Raw genomic sequence first — 22,059 nt, forward strand, 5'->3', positions numbered from 1 at the left:
TGATGCCCTGTCTCATCGGCCATGCAAAGTAGAATGCAAGCACTGCTCAAAGGCTGAGAATAAAGAGAATATCGTTGATGTCCGACTATTGCAATTTGAGTCGGGTGAAGATTGGTCGACGGAACAACGGAGAGATCCCATTCTGGGCAAAGTAATTTCGGCCATAGAAACGGGCAAACGACCTAGTCGCAAAGAAATTACCTCCGAAAGCCCTCTTTTAAAATCCTATTGGGCCCAGTGGGACAGTCTACTTATAATAGATGGTTGCCTATATCGCAAATGGGAAAGTGAGGACGGTAAATCTCACCGGAACTTGATCGTCGTCCCAGACTCCAAAATAAGAGATGTCTTGTCGGAGTTTCACGATGGGCCAAGTGGAGGACATCTTGGCATAGCAAAAACCGCTGAAAAGGTAAAGCAGAGATTCTACTGGGTCGGCTGTCAAAAATCCATTGCCGACTGGATCGCCAATTGTGAAAGGTGCATAAGAGCTAAAGGTCCAACACGGAAGAGTCGAGGCTACATGCAGCAGTATAATTCAGGAGCCCCTTTTGAAAGAATCGCAATGGATGTAGCTGGACCGTTCCCAACAAGCGACTCTGGGAACCGGTATGTCTTAGTGGTCATGGATTATTTCAGTAAATGGCCAAAGGTTTATGCTATCCCAAATCAAGAAGCCAGGACAATTGTGGATGTGTTCAGCAAAAATTGGATTTGTCGCTATGGTGTTCCATCTGAGGTTCATTCCGATCAAGGGAGGAATTTTGAATCAGCGATCTTCAAGGAAATGTGTGACTCCTACGGAATCAAGAAAACCAGAACGACGCCCCTACATCCACAATCAGATGGCATGGTGGAAAGATTCAATCGCACCCTGGAAGAACATCTACGGAAAGTGGTGGACAGTGGCCAACGAGACTGGGATGAGCATATTCCCAAGTTTTTACTGGCTTATAGATCGGCCATTCATGATTCCACATCCCGGACCCCAGCCAAAGTTCTGTTCGGAAATGAATTAAAGCTACCTGGCGATTTGATATTCGGTGCTACCCCAAACGACGATGTGAACCAAGATGAAGACAGTCAAAACTCTTTTAGTAAAGTCCACGATGCAGTCCGACATCGAATAAAAATGGTTAGCAACCGCATGAAGGCAAGGTACGATCGAGCGGCAAATACCGATGGGTTTCAAAAAGGGCAACTGGTACTATTGTTCAACCCACAACGAAAGAAAGGACTATGCCCCAAATTACAAACGCACTGGGAAGGATCCTACAAGATTGTCACGAAAATAAATGACGTCGTTTATCGCATCCAGAGGAGCGACAGTCCCAGGTCGAAGATGAAAGTTGTACATTTGGAGCGGCTGACCCCCTACGGAACGGGAACTGTGCCTATTCGGGACGAACAGGCTTAAGCGGGGGGCAATGTTACGAATATAACTTTAGATTTAAGTTAATTTAGATGAATTCCGATAATTTAAGAATTTGAATTGTAACGTAAATTTCTACTACGCAGTTTATTTGAATAACTTCACAACAACAACTACTGTATAGATTTTTCTACATCCTTCCATTTCCTCTTTCATTTTCTATTTTGTTGCTGACGTACAATTCTTGTTAAACGTCATCATTGATGATCGCTTAATTCCTCTTTCTTTGTTCCCCCCTCGCCTGTGTATGTGTTGTTGTTATTGTTCACTCAATGTAAGTTTGTATGTGTTGTTGTTATTGTTCACTCAATGTAAGTTTGTATGTGTTCGTTGCATTGGTAGATTGTTCGTAATCTAGGCGTTACCAGAGCGTCTAGAAACTTCTGTAGCGACAGGCGAGGCTCATATAAATAAGGGAAATGGAAAGGCAGTTAGTTGTTGTGAATCAGATCGCGAATTGAAACCGTCGAGTAAAGTAAAGTGCAAAGTAAAGTTGTGTGAATAAAATCATTGTAATAATCATAATCCGAAAGAACCCGCGTTTTATTTGGTACGAGCTGTATTGGGAAATAAAACAACGTCTACACGGGATTAAGTAAAATCCAAGAACGTAACAGTATTTTGATGTAAATAAAATAATTTTTCACAGGGCTAAGAGACTTACAATCAATGTACGCCGCAGTGAATAGATCCCGAAATGGTGGTCACGAAAGGTAATCCCCGCGGAAAATTTCTGTCGTACATGGAAGTAAGCGAGCATGGTGATCTGAGAGTCTATTTCCTAGCTTTCGGTTCCTAGGGTAGGATTAGGGTTAACCATAGTTGACGACCAAGACGATTGATTCACAAACGATTGAGATAGCTCACCCATTTGAGCAGCACAACAAATGTAAGCTTCTCTACACTACTTAAATAGCCCTAATGCTTCCATTTCTTTATCAGGATCATCGTCATTCACACAACAACTCTCATAAGCGGAATCAACTTTTTCCCACAACCAAAAAAAAAAAACAAACTTAACCCCTGAAAAACTATTCAACTTTGGATGAGACAAGAATCAAAACAAAAAGTATAAAAATAATAAGAAGAAACTCTATCTCACTGAGGGTGGATAACCTGTATTGCAGTAAAATCCAGATTATCTGTTCTTCTTTCCACTCGCTTGTGAGCAGAACTAGAGCCAACGATACGGGTAATAATATTTCTGTGGGTAGTAACTCAATAAAAAAGACGTCAATTTGCACTTCCAATCAAGTAAAGATTTCAACAATTCATTTATAAAATTTAGTACAAATTCAAATTTGAAAAAAGGTTTGAAAAAGAAGGTTTTCCACAATGGCGGCGATCTCCACAGCGAATAATAAAAATTGAATTTCAGCCAAAGATCATATATGTACGTGTGTGTAAACGTCAACGAGTAGATAATTATCCACAAAAGTTCCTTGCTAGAACGAAGTTGACACGGACTCTTCATTCATAATCAGCATTGTCATACGGTTATGCATATAAAACTAAGCAACAGATTAAACCGGAACATATGAGTAGAGTAGGTAGAGTTTCCAAATTTTGTATAGAATTTCAAGATGCCAAACCCTGTGAAAGGCTTGGGAAATGTCTTTTCTTCTGTAGTTTTTGCCCAGGTCCGATTGGGATGGTTGGTCGAGTCTTTTCTCACATTAACAGAATATAAATATTGCATATTTTGAGAAGAAATATTATAATTGGGAGCGGTTGTTTCTTTCTCCTATTTAGCTCAGGGAAATCTGTTGTTATTATATTAAATCGTGGGTTTTCCCGTACCCGGCAGTTTGCAGGCTTTCCTGTGGTTAAGCTAGAATTTGTTTTGTGGATATATACCTTCTCTGTAGTTTTCATTATGGTTTCCACCGCAACTGCTGCACTTCTTGACATTTGGATCAGTTTTGGGATGTGAACATTTGTTGAGATCGCCGCAAGTAGCACATACCGATAGCAGTTTGCAATACGTTTTGATATGCCTGTACTCTTGACAGTTTGTACATTGAGTCTTGCCTTTTATTTTTTGAGGTTCTTTTATTTTCACTTCGCGATAACAAACAAGCTTAAGGCTATTAATTGGGTGATTTTGTCCATTTTTCTTTAGTTGCGAAATTTAATATGTTAGTTGTACTTTAAAAATAGGTTGCGGAACTTTACCTTTATTAAAATTGTTGACTTTGTTTCGAATCTCTCTGCTGCGAGAGCGTTTTTTATGTCATCTATGGGTGTAGAACTATGAAGCCCTTTAATTACGACGACTAGTCCTTTTGAGCTCATGAGCTGATAGGTGTAGTATTTTTTCTTTTCAGAATCCAGAGCACGAACTAGGTCCTTATAATGCGACTCAGTATAAATTTAATAGATACCACATGAAAGTTAGATTTACCCAACATTTGGCGATTTTGTTCACGAGATTGTTTGTAGTTTCTTCGCAAAGATGTAGTGGGGGAGGTTGTTGTATTACTTCGTCAGCCTCGTTATCCATCCATCCATCGACGTCAACTTAAGGTATACGTTTTGCCCGTTTTGACTTATATTTCTCTCTTCCGTATGAGAGTGTGACATACACTTGTTGTTAATACTATAACAAACCGATTTGTTAATTTCTTCTGCTTGGGAAAAAGAAGATAAAAAAGAAAAACTATTTTGCAAAAATTCTTAATAAACAATGTAATTTTTACCTTTTTTCTAAGTTTTTGAATAGAGCCCAGTTTGCTTTTGTATTATGTATTTTGCTTTACTTATGAAAAAAACACTTTTCATTAGCAACGAAAAACAAACGCATCCGTATTTAACGCCAGCACAAAATAACTTAGCAATATGTAAATTAACTAATATTTATGCATACACGAACCTAAAGCGGCTAGGAAACAAAGGATCGAAAACCCATATCTTAATATTAAAAGGTATTGTTACCTCAAGACAGAGTCTTCAATTTCCATCCTTATCAACTACATATTTTAACGAGTATGGAGAAGACAAAATTCAGGCAGGATCGGCAATATGATACCCTACATAACTATGCATACTTAGTAGAGCTCATGGTAGAAGAATACTGGTAGTCGAATCGACACAGCTGCTGGGATAATGAACTTTCAAACCAATTTTGATATTGACCATTTTGCAACAACAAAATACTACGGTATCCCGAACAAACAAGCCAAAACTCTTCTATTAATAGACAAGGCACGGTCGACGAAAGGGGTTTTGTTGTAACAGACAAAACCAACTTACATGGTTATGCTACTTCGAAAGGGGTTTTGTTGTAACAGACAAAACCAACTTACATGGTTATGCTACTTTGTCATAGAAGTTATTTTTAAAAAAACTTCTGGGGAGAATATCCCAGACAAAAACAAGGGAACTGAAGAGGATTGGTGGCTCTTTCCGAAACCTAGTTTTCCCTGCCTTACCCCCTGGTAAACATTACCATCGTTCTCCACTAATAAATAAACGTTGTTTTTATAAAAACAACAATAAAGGGATAAAGCCTGACCATTTTGCAACAACAAAATTGAACATTTTTAATAAAAAATTACTCAAATTTTAAAATTTATTTAAAAATGTGTATCATAACAACCTCCATTAAAAAATCTACATAGTTTTTAAAAAAAAAAAAAAACATTTTAATAATTTTGACGTATCAATATTCCCGAGCGTTGATGCATCTACCTTAATTCTTATATCATGGCTATGATACCACATGATTTTATTTTGTGTCATTAATTTGTCAACTTTATATGTTTATGTGTGTATTCTTTTCAATAATAAAAAATGCTCAGAAGTTAGTTTCGGGTGTTTTCAAAATGTTTATTGCAACATATGCCTCTTCAAAATCTACAGTTTTTTTTTTTATCGAAATAAACCTTTAGAGATGTATAGAGCATGGTTTTGAAAAGAAATTTTGACCTTACTTCAGTTTTTGCGGTTTTCAATTATTTATTCAAAATCAATGCAATAAGTTGTTTGGTTTTTTGTTTGTTTTTCAATGTTAGCCTACCTTGTCTTAATTGTACCATGCAATGTTTTGACAAAAAAATAGATTATTATATATTCTCTTATACCACACAAATCGGTGGTTGTTATAATATGCGTTTTACGACAATTTTTACAAATTTAACTAATTGCTCAATCAAAAATTTCAATTCCAAAATTGGCTTGACAGTTCATTGTCGCAGCAGCTGTGGGGACAGGCTGCACACGGCCTCAAATGTTACGAAGAGAGCGAAAGTGTATATAAATTAATAAATAAGTAAGGGTATAAAAACAAACATAAAAACTAAATAAAAATCAAGGTTCTGTAAAATAATTGAACTAATTATTTAAATAATTATTATTTAAAATGTCACACATTTGAAAGGCGATTCAAAAAAATCATTTTATGTATTCTCACCTTTAGAGCTATTTAGTCTAATTACAGATAAGTATAACTATTTATAAAAGAACTAAAGGTAGATGCATTAACACTCATGATAAATTTATTATATTTAAAAATATCTCCAAAAATAAATGACTTTTAAAAGATTTTTTATAGTAATTTTTTCGCAGCGACATCTTCATTTAGTTTAGTTTAAAAATACAAAACGAAATTCTATTTAATTTGGTGAAATAAATCTCTAATTCAATTCTTCGATATAATATACACGATTTGCGTTTTGTTTGGTGTTTTGTTAGGAAAGATGTAATAACCGGCCTGAAGGTGAGAATACATAAAAAGCTTTTTTAACTGGCTTAAGTCATCGGCTGGCTACTTCGGAAAAGAACCAAGGAGCCTTTGGCCAAAATCGAACTAAGTCAACCTAGAACCTCTTTGTTCCTCTACAAAGGTGCCAGTCCAAGAAGCTCTTTATGTACTTCCACCTTAAGAGTCTCAAGTCCAGAGTAAGTTCACGTACCATTGGCCTATTTTATGCTTTCTATGGATTTAGGATCCTTCGAAAAGACTTTACGGAACCTGTCAGCGTCATTGACGTTTTCTATTGACTCAGTTAAGCATACCCAAGATTTGCGCTTGGCGTTCTTGATTTCACTAATACTACTAATAATTATTGAAGGCTGATTTATAGACGCACCAGTCCGTTTGTTTTTTGGTCTTATTGGCCCTATTGTACCCTACTTAATTTGGCTAAATATTTTGACCACTAAACTGGTTGTCATTTCTTGTCTGGGTACGTAATCGGACAGTATTTTTCAAAGCGCTCATGCATGATTCTCGTTATCGCATTTACAGAGTAGTCTATATTTAGGGCTAAGGTTAAGACTAATGGTGAAGCCAAGGTATTGCCAAGTCCGTAAATTTGTCCCAATGTTTTTGATTAATACCCTCTACAGAAATCGTGGAAACTCTCTTCCAGTGATCGGTGAAAGGAGCACCAAACTAGTATAAGTGATTCATTGAGGTAACCGTTGGAATACAGTCGGTAACCTGACTGCAAATCGAGGAACGCTGATGGGCACGGTTTATGTAACATCCCAGCACTAGGTGGTCTGTTGTTTCTATAGGTTGGATATTTAGAGGCGCCAGTTGTTCACCACCAAGGATCACGGGCACTCGGATATTTATTCCGACACTCTCCCCCTTGTAAGTGCTTTGCTGTCCGCGACTTCTGATTTTATTCGCAGCTGTCCAATATATCTATTGGGCGTTCCACTATCCGCAACCTGTGGACGCATCTGGTAGCTATGCTCCCGCAATATAAATGCTGTTCAGCTGGTGTTTACGTATACACTGCCAAAAAAGACAAACATATTGTATCAATAAAACTAATAACTTATCTTCAAAAATAAGTGATTATTCACATTGTTCCAGAACTGCAAGAATGTTAAAGTTTTTACTATATTTCCTTTATGATATCGAAGAAAATTGCAAGACTAGTAGACTCTTGCTAAAAATGGAACAGAGCAAATGTACCCACCTTGGAAAGGAGGGTATATTAACTTTGTCATTCAGTTTGTAACGTCCTTAAATATTCGTCGTAGAACCCATCAAGTATATATATTCATAATCAGCATAAAATTCTAAGTCGATTTAACGATGTTTGTCTGTTGAAATCACGATATAGCCAACATTATTTGACGTAGAGTGCCAAAATTTAGCAGAGTAATTTGTATTGTGTCTATGATGGTTGGTATTGAAAATGAATAAAATATATCCGTCCACTTTAACGTATATGAAAATTGGTAGTTGTAGGTCATAACGGGTCCCAGTTCGTGTGGCGAGACATTGAATGTATAGCCCCCATATAAAGGTACCTCCCGATATTCGGTATTTTAAATATTTTTGCCACATTTTTTTACGGATTAGTCTAAAAATTGGTATTTGTTGGTCATAATGGGTTCTAGCTTCGGTGGCGAAACATTGCATGTATGGGTCCACGATTTGATATAGCCCCCATATAACGGTACCTCCCGATATTCCGTATTTTGATGGTTTTGCCACATTTTCACTGATTTGTCTAAAAATTGGTATTATCATGAGCAAAAAAATGCTATTTGTAGGTCACAACGGGTCCCAGTTCGTTTGGCGTGATATTGTATATATAGGTCCACGCTTTGGTATAGCCCCCATATAAAGGTACCTCCCGATATTTGATTATTTTTGCCACTTTTGTTTACTGATTTGTCTAAAAATTGGTATTTGTAGGACATAATGGGTTCTAGTTCGTGTGGCGAAACATTCACGTATTGGTATAGTCCCCATATAACGGTAACTCCCGATAATCGATATTTTGATGATTTTTGACACATTTTTTTCTCGAATTTCTCTGAAGTTGGTAGTTGTAGGTCATAATGGGTACCAGTTCGTGTGGCAAATCATTGTAATTAGAGGTACACGTTTTGGTATAGTCCCCATATAACGGTACCTCCCGATTATCGGCATTTTAATGGTTTTTGACACATTTCTTCGCGGATTTGTCTAGAAATTGGTATTTGTTGGTCTTAATGGGTTTTAACTCTTTTGGCGAAACACTGTATGTATAGGTCCACGTTTTTATATAGCCCATATAGCCGTATTTCCCGATATTCAGTATTATGATGATTTTTGGCACGTTTTCCCATGCATGTGTCTAAAAATTGGTGTATGTGGATCATAATGGGCTCTGATGTTTCCTTTACCCTAAGGTGGAGGGTATTAACAGTTTAGCCCGGCCGAAGTTAACGTTTTTTTACTTGTTGTATGGTAAATATGGTTAAATAAATCGTGATAATGTGGGATATCCTGATAAAATGTTGTGTCTAAACGCGCTATAATGAGAGCAATTTTGACAGTTGGGTTACTGACAGTTTGCAAAATGTTACTGAAAATTTTTTCTCATTAACATTTATCAAACAACATCAGCTGGCAGATGCACATATGTTAGCAAATTTCAGGCAATAATTTACTTATTTTACTTATTATACCCTCCACCTTGGAAAGGAGGGTATACTAACTTTATCATTCCGTTTGTAGCATTCCTAGATATTCGACGTAGACCTCATAAAGTATATATATTCACAATCAACACAAAATTCTAAGTCGATTTAACGATATCCGACTATCTGTCCCTCTGTTTGTTGAAATCATGATACAGCCAACATTATTTGACGTAGAGTGTCAAAATTTAGCGGAACAATTTGTGTTGTGCCTAGGGTGGTTGGTATTGAAAATGAGATATATCGGTCCACGTTTCGGTATAGTCCCCATATAACGGTACCTCCCGATATTCGGTATTTTGATGATTTTTGCAATATCTTTTCACGGATTTGCCTAAAAATCGATATTTGTTGGTCATAATTTGTTTTTGGTATAGCCCCTGTACATGAATGTACCCAACATATTTTAGATGTTGCTATTTTTTTGCCCAACAATGTGCGTGCTATTTATTTGGCGCACCACTGTACCGTAGCGGTACGCATTTAATATGCACACATACATGCATACACAAGCGGTACCAAACTATTATGTATTTACAAGTCTTCATTCTCTTTTCCAGTCAGCATTGGAAAAGTCAAAGCAAAAATGCAGTTGGTGACGGCTTTGATGAGAACGAGATTTTCATTCGAAGTTTTGCGTAAAATCGATCAACACGATACTTGACCCCGCCGCCGTAATAAAGTGAAGTGAAAGTTAAATTTTAAAGTACAAAAAAAAAAAAAACAAAAGAATTTATCGTGAATTTAAAACCTGAAAATAATACACTTATTTTTAAAACTAATTTCATCTTTGAAAACTATACCTACCTTTGAAAACTGTAATTAACTAAAGTGAAAAAATACTTACCTGTGAAATACTATACCTGCCCTTGAAATTGTAACCTTTACTTACCATATTAAAAACCCAAAATTAAGTGAAATAAAGTGAAATAAAAAACTAAATAAATTGTTTTAAAAAAAAGAAGGTTTAAACATTTTGGTCCTTCGAGCCGGATAAGTGTGGTTAAGGAAAAACTTAACATTAACAAATTGTGAGAGTGAAGTTTAACGAATTTAGAAAAATTCTTGCAACAAAAAAGAACGAAGAACAGTGAAAATTTTAAGAATTGAACAAGTAAAAAAGCTGTAAGTTCGGCCGGGCCGAACTTTTAACACCCTCCACCATTTGGTACAAATTTGGCAATTTCCAAAAAAAAAAACCGTTAAAAATTCTGTTAAAATCTTAAAAATACCGAATGCTTATCGACGACGTGGGCCTGCATAGGCAACTTTTGTCATAAATTATTACAATATTTAAATGCGAAACTTGAAGAAAAATCTGTTTATAATGTAGCTAAAATCGTCAAAATACCGAATATGGGGGGTACCGTTATATGGGGGCTATACGAAGACGTGGACCTGCACAGATAATTTTCTGGCATGGGCTGAAGTATCCATTACGAACTTCACATGCGAAATTTGAAAGAATCCCAGTAAATAATGTCGCTAAAATCATTAAAATACCGAATATCGGGGGTTCCGTTATATGGGGGCTATATGAAGACGTGGATCTACATGGCTCATTTTTTGACTTTGGATGAAGTATCCATTACGAACTTTCCAAATTTAAAACGATACCAAATTTAAAACGATTCCGGTAAACAATGTCGCTAAAATCATCAAAATACCGAATATCGGGGGGTACCGTTATATGGGGGCTATATGAAGACGTGGACCTGCACAGATAATTTTATGTCTTAGGCTGTAGTATCCATTACGAACTTCAAATACCAAATTTGAAATAATTCCGGTGAATAATGTCGCTAAAATCATCAAAATACCGAATATCGGGAGGTACCGTTATATGGGGGCTATATGATAACTTGGACCTACATGGCCCATTTACGAACTTAACCTGCCTGCTGGGAAAATATACATGTGTGCAAAATTTTAGCCTTCTATCTCAATTTGTTCGAAAGATAGCGTGATTACAACAGACAGACAGACGGACAGACAGACACACAGACAGACAGACGGACATGTCTAAATCGTCTTAGAATTTTACGCTGATCAAGATATATATACTATATATACTTTGTTGGGTCTGACATGAATATTTCGAGGAGTTACAAACGGAATGACAAAATTAATATACCCTCCATAGTATGGTGGAGGGTGTAAAAAAGAGACTAGTGACAATTAACACCAAAATATAGACACTTCATATAACATAAATATCAAACGCAGTACACGGTACGTAAAAAATAACAACAACAATAACAAGAAAGGTGAAAACTGGGATAGGAGAAAGCGGACGGACAGACGTAAGCTGAGAAACCCAACACTTTTTTGACACAAATACAAGTTTTTTCTACACAACCAGAAAGCATTGGAGGAAATTATTCGAAAACAAATACAAAGACCCTCGTGCTTTCTTTGGTTCCCAAATCATTTGACACATTGACACCTTTTGTAAATCTAATTTGGGGACACTTTGCCTATCTCCTTGCCTTCATACAAATGGAAAAGAACATAAATTAATGGGAAAGACTCTATTAACAAAATATATACAACTTTGTCCGCCATAATTTTTTTGGAAAAATTTTTTGGAATTTCTGGAAAACAATTGGAAAATAGTTGGGAATTATTTGGAAAAATCGACTCACACATCGAAACACATACATTTATCGCCATATTAATTTGGGAAATTTATAAAAAAAAAAAAACTTCGAGAATGGAAAATAATCTTAATCCTAAAGAGGTTCAAATTTTTTAAATAACAAAATATTCAAAAGAAATAAAATTTCGTTTTGACACCAGCCAATATATACAAAAAAAAAAAAAAAAATATATATATATATACACATTTAAAATTTTGCAAATTCTAAAAAACATTTACGAAAGATAATTTTCGGCATCTTTAGTTGGCTGAAATACCATTTGTTTGCTGTTTTTTGTACAAACCGTGTTTGGTTGACAGACGCCAGAGGTTTTAAGGTTAGTTAACCTAAAAATTCTACCTCAACACATTTTATTATCTTGTGAAAATTATAAGACACATAATTTATACATAACGCCATATTGGTTTCCAAATACATAGCATTTGGGACTGGAAATAAAAACTCAGCTCTAAAAATATTTTGCAAATAGAAGCGTTAGGTGGATTAGCGTTAAAAATTGAAGGTTAGATAACCTCACCTTAACCTCTTAACAAATCTTATCGCACCATAAAAAATGTTGAAAAACATTATTATTTTTCAAAAGAACCTGCTGATTTGAATGCAATATATTTGCGTCTCTAAACTTTCCTCTTTGTAATTTTTAAATAATTTTACTGAACATTTTGCACTTGAATCATATTCTTAAGCATTTTTTTGCTCTTTACGACCCTTGAAAGCTATTTGTGTTAAAAAATTTGAAAATTTTGACCCAGAATGATTTAATGCAGAAACGGTTTGCTGGGATATCACGATTTATTGGCTGATTTTTTACTCAAACTTTTGACTTGAAAACAAAACCCATATATTTTTTGAAATTTTGTCAGCGTTAAAGCGTAACACGAAAGAGATATTAACGTACTTTTGTTTTATATACAAGTCGTTGTTTTTCTTTCTTGCCTGGACAACCCAACACACATTTTTTCTTCAATTTTTTTCTTGGAACTTTTTTTCGAATTTTGGCCAAAGTTTATTTTGTTTGCACCCTTTAACTACTTATGGCGCTCTTTTAACAAAATATATGCCAAAAAATATTTTGAAAACCCTACAAGAAAATCTGATTCTTTAATTCGATTTACTCTACAAATAACCCTCTTGTCGTTAAATTTATTGGGAATAAACAACGAAGTTTTGCTACGTCAAAATTTGTCGATACTGTTTTTAGCCCAAGAACAAAGCGGTTGGTCCTCATTATTGGGCGAATTTGTCAATTTATTGTCAAAACAACAATTTTTCTAAAGTCAGACCCAATTCACTACAATTATGGACAAAGTAAATCGGGAAAAAATCACTAATTGCGTTAATGATCTGCACGATTATGCATCGATCTTAAGCATAGCAAACTCAGAAGACGACACTTATAGATAAGAGGCATCGAGAGTTCAGTTAGATTCGATTTATGATCAAGTCAAAAGAGCGTATGTGGAATGCCGGGATTATGCTCCTCAAGAAGGAGAGAAACCAGTTGATAAAAATAAATTAAGAAGTCAATATATGGAGGCCATTAATTCATATAAAAATGCCCTAGGGGAAATTAACGGCCAAATCCAGAGAGCTAAGCAGAGAGAATCAGAAGAGAAAATGAAAAGAGAAAGCACACTTACGCCCAAGGTGAGCCATGATGCTGAATTCACTCCGATTTCTCGATTGCCACCGTGTGACACAGATATTTTTAAGGGAGGATACAGCGAGTGGCCGACGTTCCGAGATCTCTTTTCAGCGATATATATAAAAAACCCGAAACTAAGCAATGTTGAAAAACTATTTCATTTGACACAAAAGACGGCAGGAGAAGCGCGAGATGTAATCAGTCATGTCCCACTTACGAATGATGGGTTCGATTTGGCGTGGAAAAATCTTACCGAGCGTTATGAAAACAAAAGAATGCAGGTAAACGAGCAGATAAAAATCCTCTTTAACCTACCCCACGTAACATATGATTCAAGTAGCACAATTCAAAAACTTCAACGCACCATGAATAGTTGCATTCAGACTTTAGAGACTCTAGAAGTAGGTGTAAAAGGTTGGGATCCAATCCTTATTTATCTTTGCTCCTCTAAATTGCCTCGATCTTTCTTAGAAGAGTTTGAAAATTCATTAGAAAATATCAAAACACTGCCTACTTGGGAACAACTAAATAATTATCTGACCCACAAATTTACAACTCTAGAATCAGTGGGGAATATTAGACCCACTAGCATAAAATATGCTCAACAGAAACCAGAATTTTGTAAAAAACTGAAATTTGCAAGTAGTTTTCACACCAATACATGGTCCAATTCTCAGTCACAAGGGGGTAAATCCAGTGAACAAACTTCGAATCAACCGCCAAGAACTCAAGTCACACAGAATTGTCATCTTTGTAAATCAAATCATTTTATAAAGGATTGTCCTCGATTCATAGAAAAGTCAGTGAATGACAGAATTCATTTTGTAAAAGTTTCACACCTTTGTTATAATTGTCTTTCTTCAAATCATGGCGTTAAGGAATGTAAAAGTCGGTTTGGTTGTCGGTCTTGCAATATGAGACACCATTCCATGCTACACAAGGGAACAGAGAACCTTCAAATAAGCAAAAGTAACAACATAGCTAGAGATGAAGTACGTCCTAGTACTAGTGCTTCAGCTCTTAACACAACAGTACAGTCCACAGAACCAGCAAATACTACAGCTCTGACCCTTCAAGAACATAGAATTTTCGAACATAATCCTAGAGCAACTTTGCTTTTCGCTGCAATTGTACAAATCCAAATTAGAGGACAATCATATGATGCCAGAGCAATAATTGACCCTGGATCTCAATCCACCTTTATCTCAGAAAAACTTAAAAACAAGTTGAATTTGCCAACTAAGAAAAACTTGTTCATGTTACGGGACTTAGTCAAATTGTCTCGGAAACTTCTACAAAATCTTGCCTTTTCACTCTTCGTTCTTGTTTAGACCCACAGTTTGAGCTAGTCGTATGGGCGCCAGTTTTAAAGTCCCTTCCGTCCAATTTACCTCCACAAAATATTGAAAAGACTAAACTTACAAATATTAGGGGCCTTAACTTAGCAGACCCTACATTTCACATTAGTCAACCAGTCGATCTCCTTATAGGGATGGATATAGGACCCTTAATATTTACAGTGGGTGCACCTATAAAATTGCTTGACTCATTCTTAGCACAAGACAATAGGCGGTCCAATACCCGAAACCCATGGAAATGATTATAACGTTTCCTTGTTCAACACAACTTCAATTGAAAAGTTCATTACACGTTTTTGGGAGGTGGAAGAGCCCCCAAAAAGAGTTTTGAGGTCAGAAGAAGACTCCTTCTGCGAACAAAATTACCAACGAACAACAAAGAGAAATAAAGATGGGAGGTATATTGTTACCCTACCCTTTAAAAATTGTGAGGAGTTAGGAAATTCTAGAAATATAGCATTCGCACAGTTCTTTAGAATGGAGAAAAAGCTGTCAAAGACTCCCGAAATCAAAGACTCGTATGACAAAGCGATATTAGAATACCTAGAGTTGGGACACATGAGAAAACTTTCACTCGAGGAAATAGACCAGACACCAAATTATTATTTGCCGCATCATGCGGTCATCAAACCAGATCGGTTAACCACGAAACTTCGTGTAGTTTTTAATGCCTCAAGTCCAAATAATAAAAGAAGTCTAAATGATAATCTTTTTGCTGGGCCAATATTACAGCAAGACCTTGTTCTACAAATACTTAAATGGAGGTTCTTTAAATACGTTTACAATGCTGATGTTACTCAAATGTACCGTCAGATTTTCTTAGAGAGAAACCAGACTCGTTATCAAAGAATTCTCTTTAGGAAATCTCCTTTTGACCCAGTTGAAGATTTTGAACTTTTGACAGTCACTTTTGGAGTGAACTGCGCACCTTTTCTAGCGCTCCGCAAACTCATGCAATTAGCAGATGACATTAAAGACACATACCCTAAGGCTGCTAAAATTATCTTACAAAATTTATATGTTGATGACGTACTTGCGGGAGACCATTCGATTGAGGAAGCAATTGACTCACGTAAAGAATTAATCTCTGCATTTGACTCTGCAGGATTTCAACTTAGAAAATGGACTTTAAATGAGCCCAAAATAATCAAAGATTTACCAGAGGATCAACTTTTACCACTCAATTGGCTAGATTTATCTGAAAATGCGTCCACTAAGACTTTAGGTATCAGATGGAAGATCTCAGAAGATTGTTTTTCAGTTGCATGGCCTTCTATCGAAAACCAGTCAAATTATACAAAGAGAGAAGTTTTATCTATAATTGCCAAATTATTCGACCCATGTGGTTGGCTAGCTCCGATAATCGTGGTTGCTAAATTAATTATGCAGCAGATATGGCTGGACAAAATCGAATGGGATGATACTTTAAAACCTATGACACTAACAAATTGGTGGTTTCGTAAAAAACACAAAATCAATAGAAACTCTTACTATTCCAAGATGTATCAAATACACTCCAAGTAATCAAATTGAAATTCATGGATTTTGTGACGCTTCAGAGAGCGCATATGGTGCCGCTGTGTATATTCGTGTCGAACATGCCAATAATAGTGTTGACACTTTTCTCTTAGCATCCAAAACTAGGGTAGCACCAATTAAAAAGATTTCGTTGCCACGACTTGAGCTTTGCGGAGGTGTACTTCTGTCAAAATTAGGCCACTCCATAATAACAAATCTTCAAATTTCAAAAATTGAATCTTGTTTATGGACGGACTCCACAATTGTTTTAGCTTGGCTTAAAAAACCGCCTTGCCACTGGAGCACTTTTGTTGGAAACAGAGTTTCCGAAATTATATAAAATGTTGGAAATGAGCGATGGCGTCATGTCGATTCGGATGCTAATCCAGCTGATGTCGCAAGTCGTGGATGCTCACCGTCCGATTTAAAAACACATCATTTGTGGTGGCATGGACCACAATGGTTAAAATACAAAAAAAGTAGTTGGCCTTCGAATAAAATTCCGATAGATACCAATTTAGAAAAGAAACCAGCTAAAGTGCTGACACTTGCAACCATTACTGGTAATGCCAAAGAAGAACTTATAAACAAAGATCCTTTAAAAAATTTCTCAAAGTTACAGCGAGTTTACAGAACGTATGCATTTGTTATGCGTTATTCCAAACGACATTTAAGAGCTTGTCCCGATTTTTCTCAAGAAGAGATTCGACACGCTAAGCGTCTAGTTATCATGGTTACCCAGAAATACTATTTTGAAACAGAATATCAATTACTAAAAAGAAAGGCGAAACTTCCACCTAGCAGCAGTCTGGTTACTTTAAATCCGTATCTAGACACAGATGGTCTTATAAGATCCAATGGCCGCCTTGTACAATCCCCTGCGTTAAAATATAATGAAAGATACCCCATTTTGCTACCCTACATTTCCAAATTGTCGCAGTTATTGGTCGAATTTACACATAAGCAGAAGAATTCCTTAGAAACTTTAGAACTCTCGCCGTTAATCAAAATGTCCATCAAAACTTGGAATGGAAATTCATTCCTCCGGGCGCTCCACACATGGGTGGATTGTGGGAGGCCGGTGTTAAATCCTTTAAGACTCATTTACGGAAAAGCTTCCCAAGTCTTAATTATACCTTTGAAGAATTTACTACCATACTGATTCGTATAGAAGCTTGTCTCAATTCAAGACCCTTGAGCCCTGCTAGTGGCGACCCTAATGAAATGGCTCCCTTAACCCCAGCCCATTTCCTCATTGGAGCTCCTCTGCTCGAACCAGCACAATCTGACATTTCCGATTCTGATATTTCGTATGTTAATCGTTGGAAGCGACTCAAAGTTATATCCCAACATTTTTGTCATAGATGGAAAAATGAATATCTAAGTGAACTGCATAGAAGACACAAATGGAAATATCAAAAGGATAACTTAAAGAATGGTGATCTAGTGGTCATAAGGGATGATCGGTTGTCGCCCACAGAATGGAGATTGGGACGCATTGTCAAAACTTACCAGGGGGTCGACAATAACATTAGAGTTGTAGACATTAAAACTTCCCTTGGCATAACTAGCCGACCCATTACAAAAGTCGTCAAACTATTTTCCGACTGACTAGTCGGACCCCCTTCAAAAAAAACTTTGTACTCCTCTCTCTTTTTTTTACAGAAATGGCGGCCTACCTCCCAAATCAAGAGTGGGAAGATGATGAGGAAGTGAGACCCCCAAACAGGCGTCAGCAACAAAACCGCCCCCAACAACAGCAAGTATCACCAAACAGGCGCATTAGCGAGTCGCAGCAACACCAACGAAGAAGGCAACAATCGAGGAGCAGGTCTGGTCAGCGAGAGAGTAGACGAGAGCGGCCGAGTTTCTGGCAGTACTCATGCGGGCTGTGTCAGGACGACCATGCCATAAATACATGCCCCAGGTTCCGAGAACAGACACCGTACCAGCTGTATGAAACAGTGGAGAGGAGAGGGTACTGCCGCAATTGCTTGGCAAGGAGTGATTTGGCACCAGATTGTACATGTTTAACCGGTTGTCGAAGATGTGACCATCGACACCACACTCTCCTCCATGGGGCTCCGCAGCTGGACAACACGTTGCAGCCTGCGCCCATAGTAATACCTCCATTTTCTTGGGATTTAGTTTTTGTTCCAACCGCCTTGGTACGTGTTGCAATTGAAGGTGTTGACACCTGGAAGACAGTAAGAGCGTTGATTTGCCAATCGGCATCCATGTCAAAAATTGCATACTCCGCGTTCCAAAGACTTGGCCTTATATCATTTATGTACAGAAACAGACGATTTGCAGCGTTCAAAATCATGGCCAGAAACCCAAACAACACTTGGGCTTTAAAGGTAAACGCTTTGATATCAGATGACTTGCCTCGAAAACCCTATTCGGACCCATTACTTGAAGACCCAACTTCCTACTTTACGCAACAAGCTCTCGCTGACCCAGACCCCCGCAGCAACATCCCAATAGACTTGGAATTGGGCGCAGATACCTACTCAGTCATTCGACAAGATGGTTGTACTCCTGCTGGAATTGGTGACGTCCAGGCGTTCCAGACCAAACTAGGATATGTATTTTCAGGCCCTATAAAAAATATGCCCACTAATTGAACTCATTTGATTCACAGATATCACGGCGGGGGAGGCATGTACATGAATGTACCCAACATATTTTAGATGTTGCTATTTTTTTTGCCCAACAATGTGCGTGCTATTTATTTGGCGCACCACTGTAGCGGTACGCATTTAATATGCACACATACATGCATACGCAAGCGGTACCAAACTATTATGTATTTACAAGTCTTCGTTCTATTTTCCAGTCAGCATTGGAAAAGTCAAAGCAAAAATGCAGTTGGTGACGGCTTTGATGAGAACGAGATTTTCATTCGAAGTTTTGCGTAAAATCGATCAACACGATACTTGACCCCGCCGCCGTGATAAAGTGAAGTGAAAGTTAAATTTTAAAGTACAAAAAAAAAAAACAAAAGAATTTATCGTGAATTTAAAACCTGAAAATAATACACTTATTTTTAAAACTAATTTCATCTTTGAAAACTATACTTACCTTTGAAAACTGTAATTAACTAAAGTGAAAAAAAAATACTTACCTGTGAAATACTATACCTGTCCTTGAAATTGTAACCTTTACTTACCATATTAAAAAACCCAAAATTAAGTGAAATAAAAAACTAAATAAATTGTTTAAAAAAAGAAGGTTTAAACAGCCCCCATATAACGGTACCTCCCGATATTTGGTATTTTGCATGGTGCAATAAAAAGGTAAGGTAGAGCTACCAGCTGATTCCAATTTTTTCTAGATGTGCCCGACTCCTGCCAATTTTGTATGTATTTTTTGTTTTGAAATATAAAAACAAAATATTTTCAAAATCAATGATAGGAAGAAGCGTACATTGCTGACAAGTTTTGCCATGTATTTGAGATATCGAACTATTTAGATCTTATTTTTGAAAGAAAATCAAGGCATTTTATTCATTATTGGCGCTGTTTAACTGATTTTAAAAATTAGGTAAAAATTGAATAAATGAAAACAACTTGTTTGCATGCAAGTTTCACAGGAAGCGAACATAGCCTCAGGGCTGTATTTCGGTAGTTTTACGAAGCTGTTCTCCTTATTGTACCATGGTATTTTGATGATTTTTGCTACATTTTCCCACGAATTTGTTTAAAATGTGGTATTTGTGGGTCATAATGTTTCCGCTATCCTAAGGTGGAGGGTATTAAAAGATCGGCCCGGCCGAACTAAATATTTTTTTACTCGTTTTTCAGATTTTAGGCATTTAACAGTAAGTTGCATCATTAAATAGCTATATTAATTGCAGTTGTAATTCAAATTTCTCAATAGCTGTTTTCTTGCTAAATGTTACTGATATGTTGCCGCGTTGCCGGCCCAAAGTTGTAGTCTTTAATTAATTTTTAAAGCATAATAATTAATTTTTATATGGACGCTCCTTTAAAACATTGACATTGAAAAATTTAAGCGAAGTGGTATTCTACCCCCATAGAAGCTAAGATTCGGCATCTTAGCCCTAGGACTGTATCAAATTTAAAGCTCTATCGTAACTTTTGCTAAGTATAGAGCAAAATATTTGAGGCCCTTTGTGTTTGGTTAAGCTATATAAAATGGACCCTAAAAACGTTTGACCCGAAACCCCTTTTAGGGATCTTTATCTATCAAACGAAAAATTTCCCAACCCCATAATTGTTTGCGGCGCATTGTAATTACTGTTGATAGCGCATAGACCCCGTTTAACATTACCTTTCATTTAAGGTTACTTTTAAGGGTTCGAAAGAGAATATGAATCATTTTTCTTCCAAATTTTCAATTCGCTCCACTATTGTGTATAGTCCGCATACTACAGTGCCTCTTCATATTCGGTATTTCACTGATTGCAGTCCCAATGAATTTTGCATTTTGAGTTTTCATTGGATTGATTATTTGCATATCTAGTTAATTTTTTGGGATTTTGGACCTCAGAATTGATAGTAATTTCTAAAATGAAATCCTGACAATATGACTTTAATTTAACTATCATAAATAAAGTTTCATCGATTTATAGAAGTTAAGGACCCCTTAAAGTTTGTTAAAGAGTAGAAATCCTTGATGATTAAATTATGTCCGTGAGCCTCTTCATTCACCATTTGCAATTACGATAGAGGTCACCAAATTTAATATGCGTCTTTCAGACTTAGCACATATTATTCTTAGGATTATTGATGTTACAAAAGGAATATATTTGTTCTTATTTAAATATATCCCTCATTTAATATTATCTGCCAATATTCGTCGACCAAATCTGCTGTAAATTTAAGGTAGTTTGAAGGGCTCAAAAGCATTTTCAGGTTATGAATCATTTGTCAGAAAATTTCAACCTCTTTATATTCGTATTTAATTAAATTTTTAGAAGATTATGTTATAAGGTATTTAGTTTTTACCTGTCGATTAAACTATACCTGTCTGTGTATGCGGCCGTTCGTTGCAATCGCAATAAAGGCGAAATATTTAGGTTATTCTTTGAACTACAATATTCCTAGGAAGTTAGAATATATCAGTTTCGTTTAGGTACAATAATACCACTAAAAATTCGTCCTTTTACATGTTTTTGTTACAATTTCTGGCTACTATTGGTTCCCCATTAGGCATAGCCTCAATTTAAAAGTTCGTTGAGTTTTTTAATGTTTTGATGCTTTGAAAAGTATTTTTTAGTCAAAATTGAAATTTTTGGTTTGTCAACCATATAACGGTATGTATAGAAAATATGCAAAATTTTTCGATTTTTTCGGCAGTAATTTAAAATTTACTGTATTTTGTACACCTCATAATTGAAGGCTGAATGATTTAAGAATAGCCAATGTTAATTACTTTTTTAAACCCATTAGCACCTCATAAGTCCCCTAACCATGTCACAGTGGTCGAGGTCGTATGGGAACAGCGGCTAAAAATACTTTCAGTGCAGATATCAATATGAAACTTTGGTTATGGTTATGGTTATGGATACAAATAAAAAATGTGACAAAATGGATATGGTCGATGCATGTTTTGGCATGGTCCCTGTATAAGTTCGATACGTTCCACCACAACTTTCCAATACTCGTCAATCACGGATGCTGATTGGCACACTGGCATCTCCTCTACAATTCCCTTGGCGGATACCGTAGTGAGCGGATCGCCGCTGGGTATTGGTTGTTGGCGGTAGGTTCACCTTGCTCTCATTGAAATTAGTTGTAGTTGTAATAATATACAGACATGGGACCCTCAGCGGTCACTCAGAACCTCTGCGTTCACTTGTCTGTATTTGCATATGTATTAGAAACAGACAAGGGATCCTCTGCGATCACTTAGAACCTCTGCGTTCACTTGTCTTTGAGAAACGAAAGCGTAAGCACACGGCCTCTGTCGCCACTATCACATTACTTAAGGTAATTTGTCTTTGAAAAGAAAGAACACCAATAAAACATGCATTTAATCTAGAATTAT

This window comes from Musca domestica, unplaced genomic scaffold (assembly GCF_030504385.1).
Source record: "Musca domestica strain aabys unplaced genomic scaffold, Musca_domestica.polishedcontigs.V.1.1 6, whole genome shotgun sequence".
Lineage (NCBI taxonomy): Eukaryota > Metazoa > Arthropoda > Insecta > Diptera > Muscidae > Musca > Musca domestica.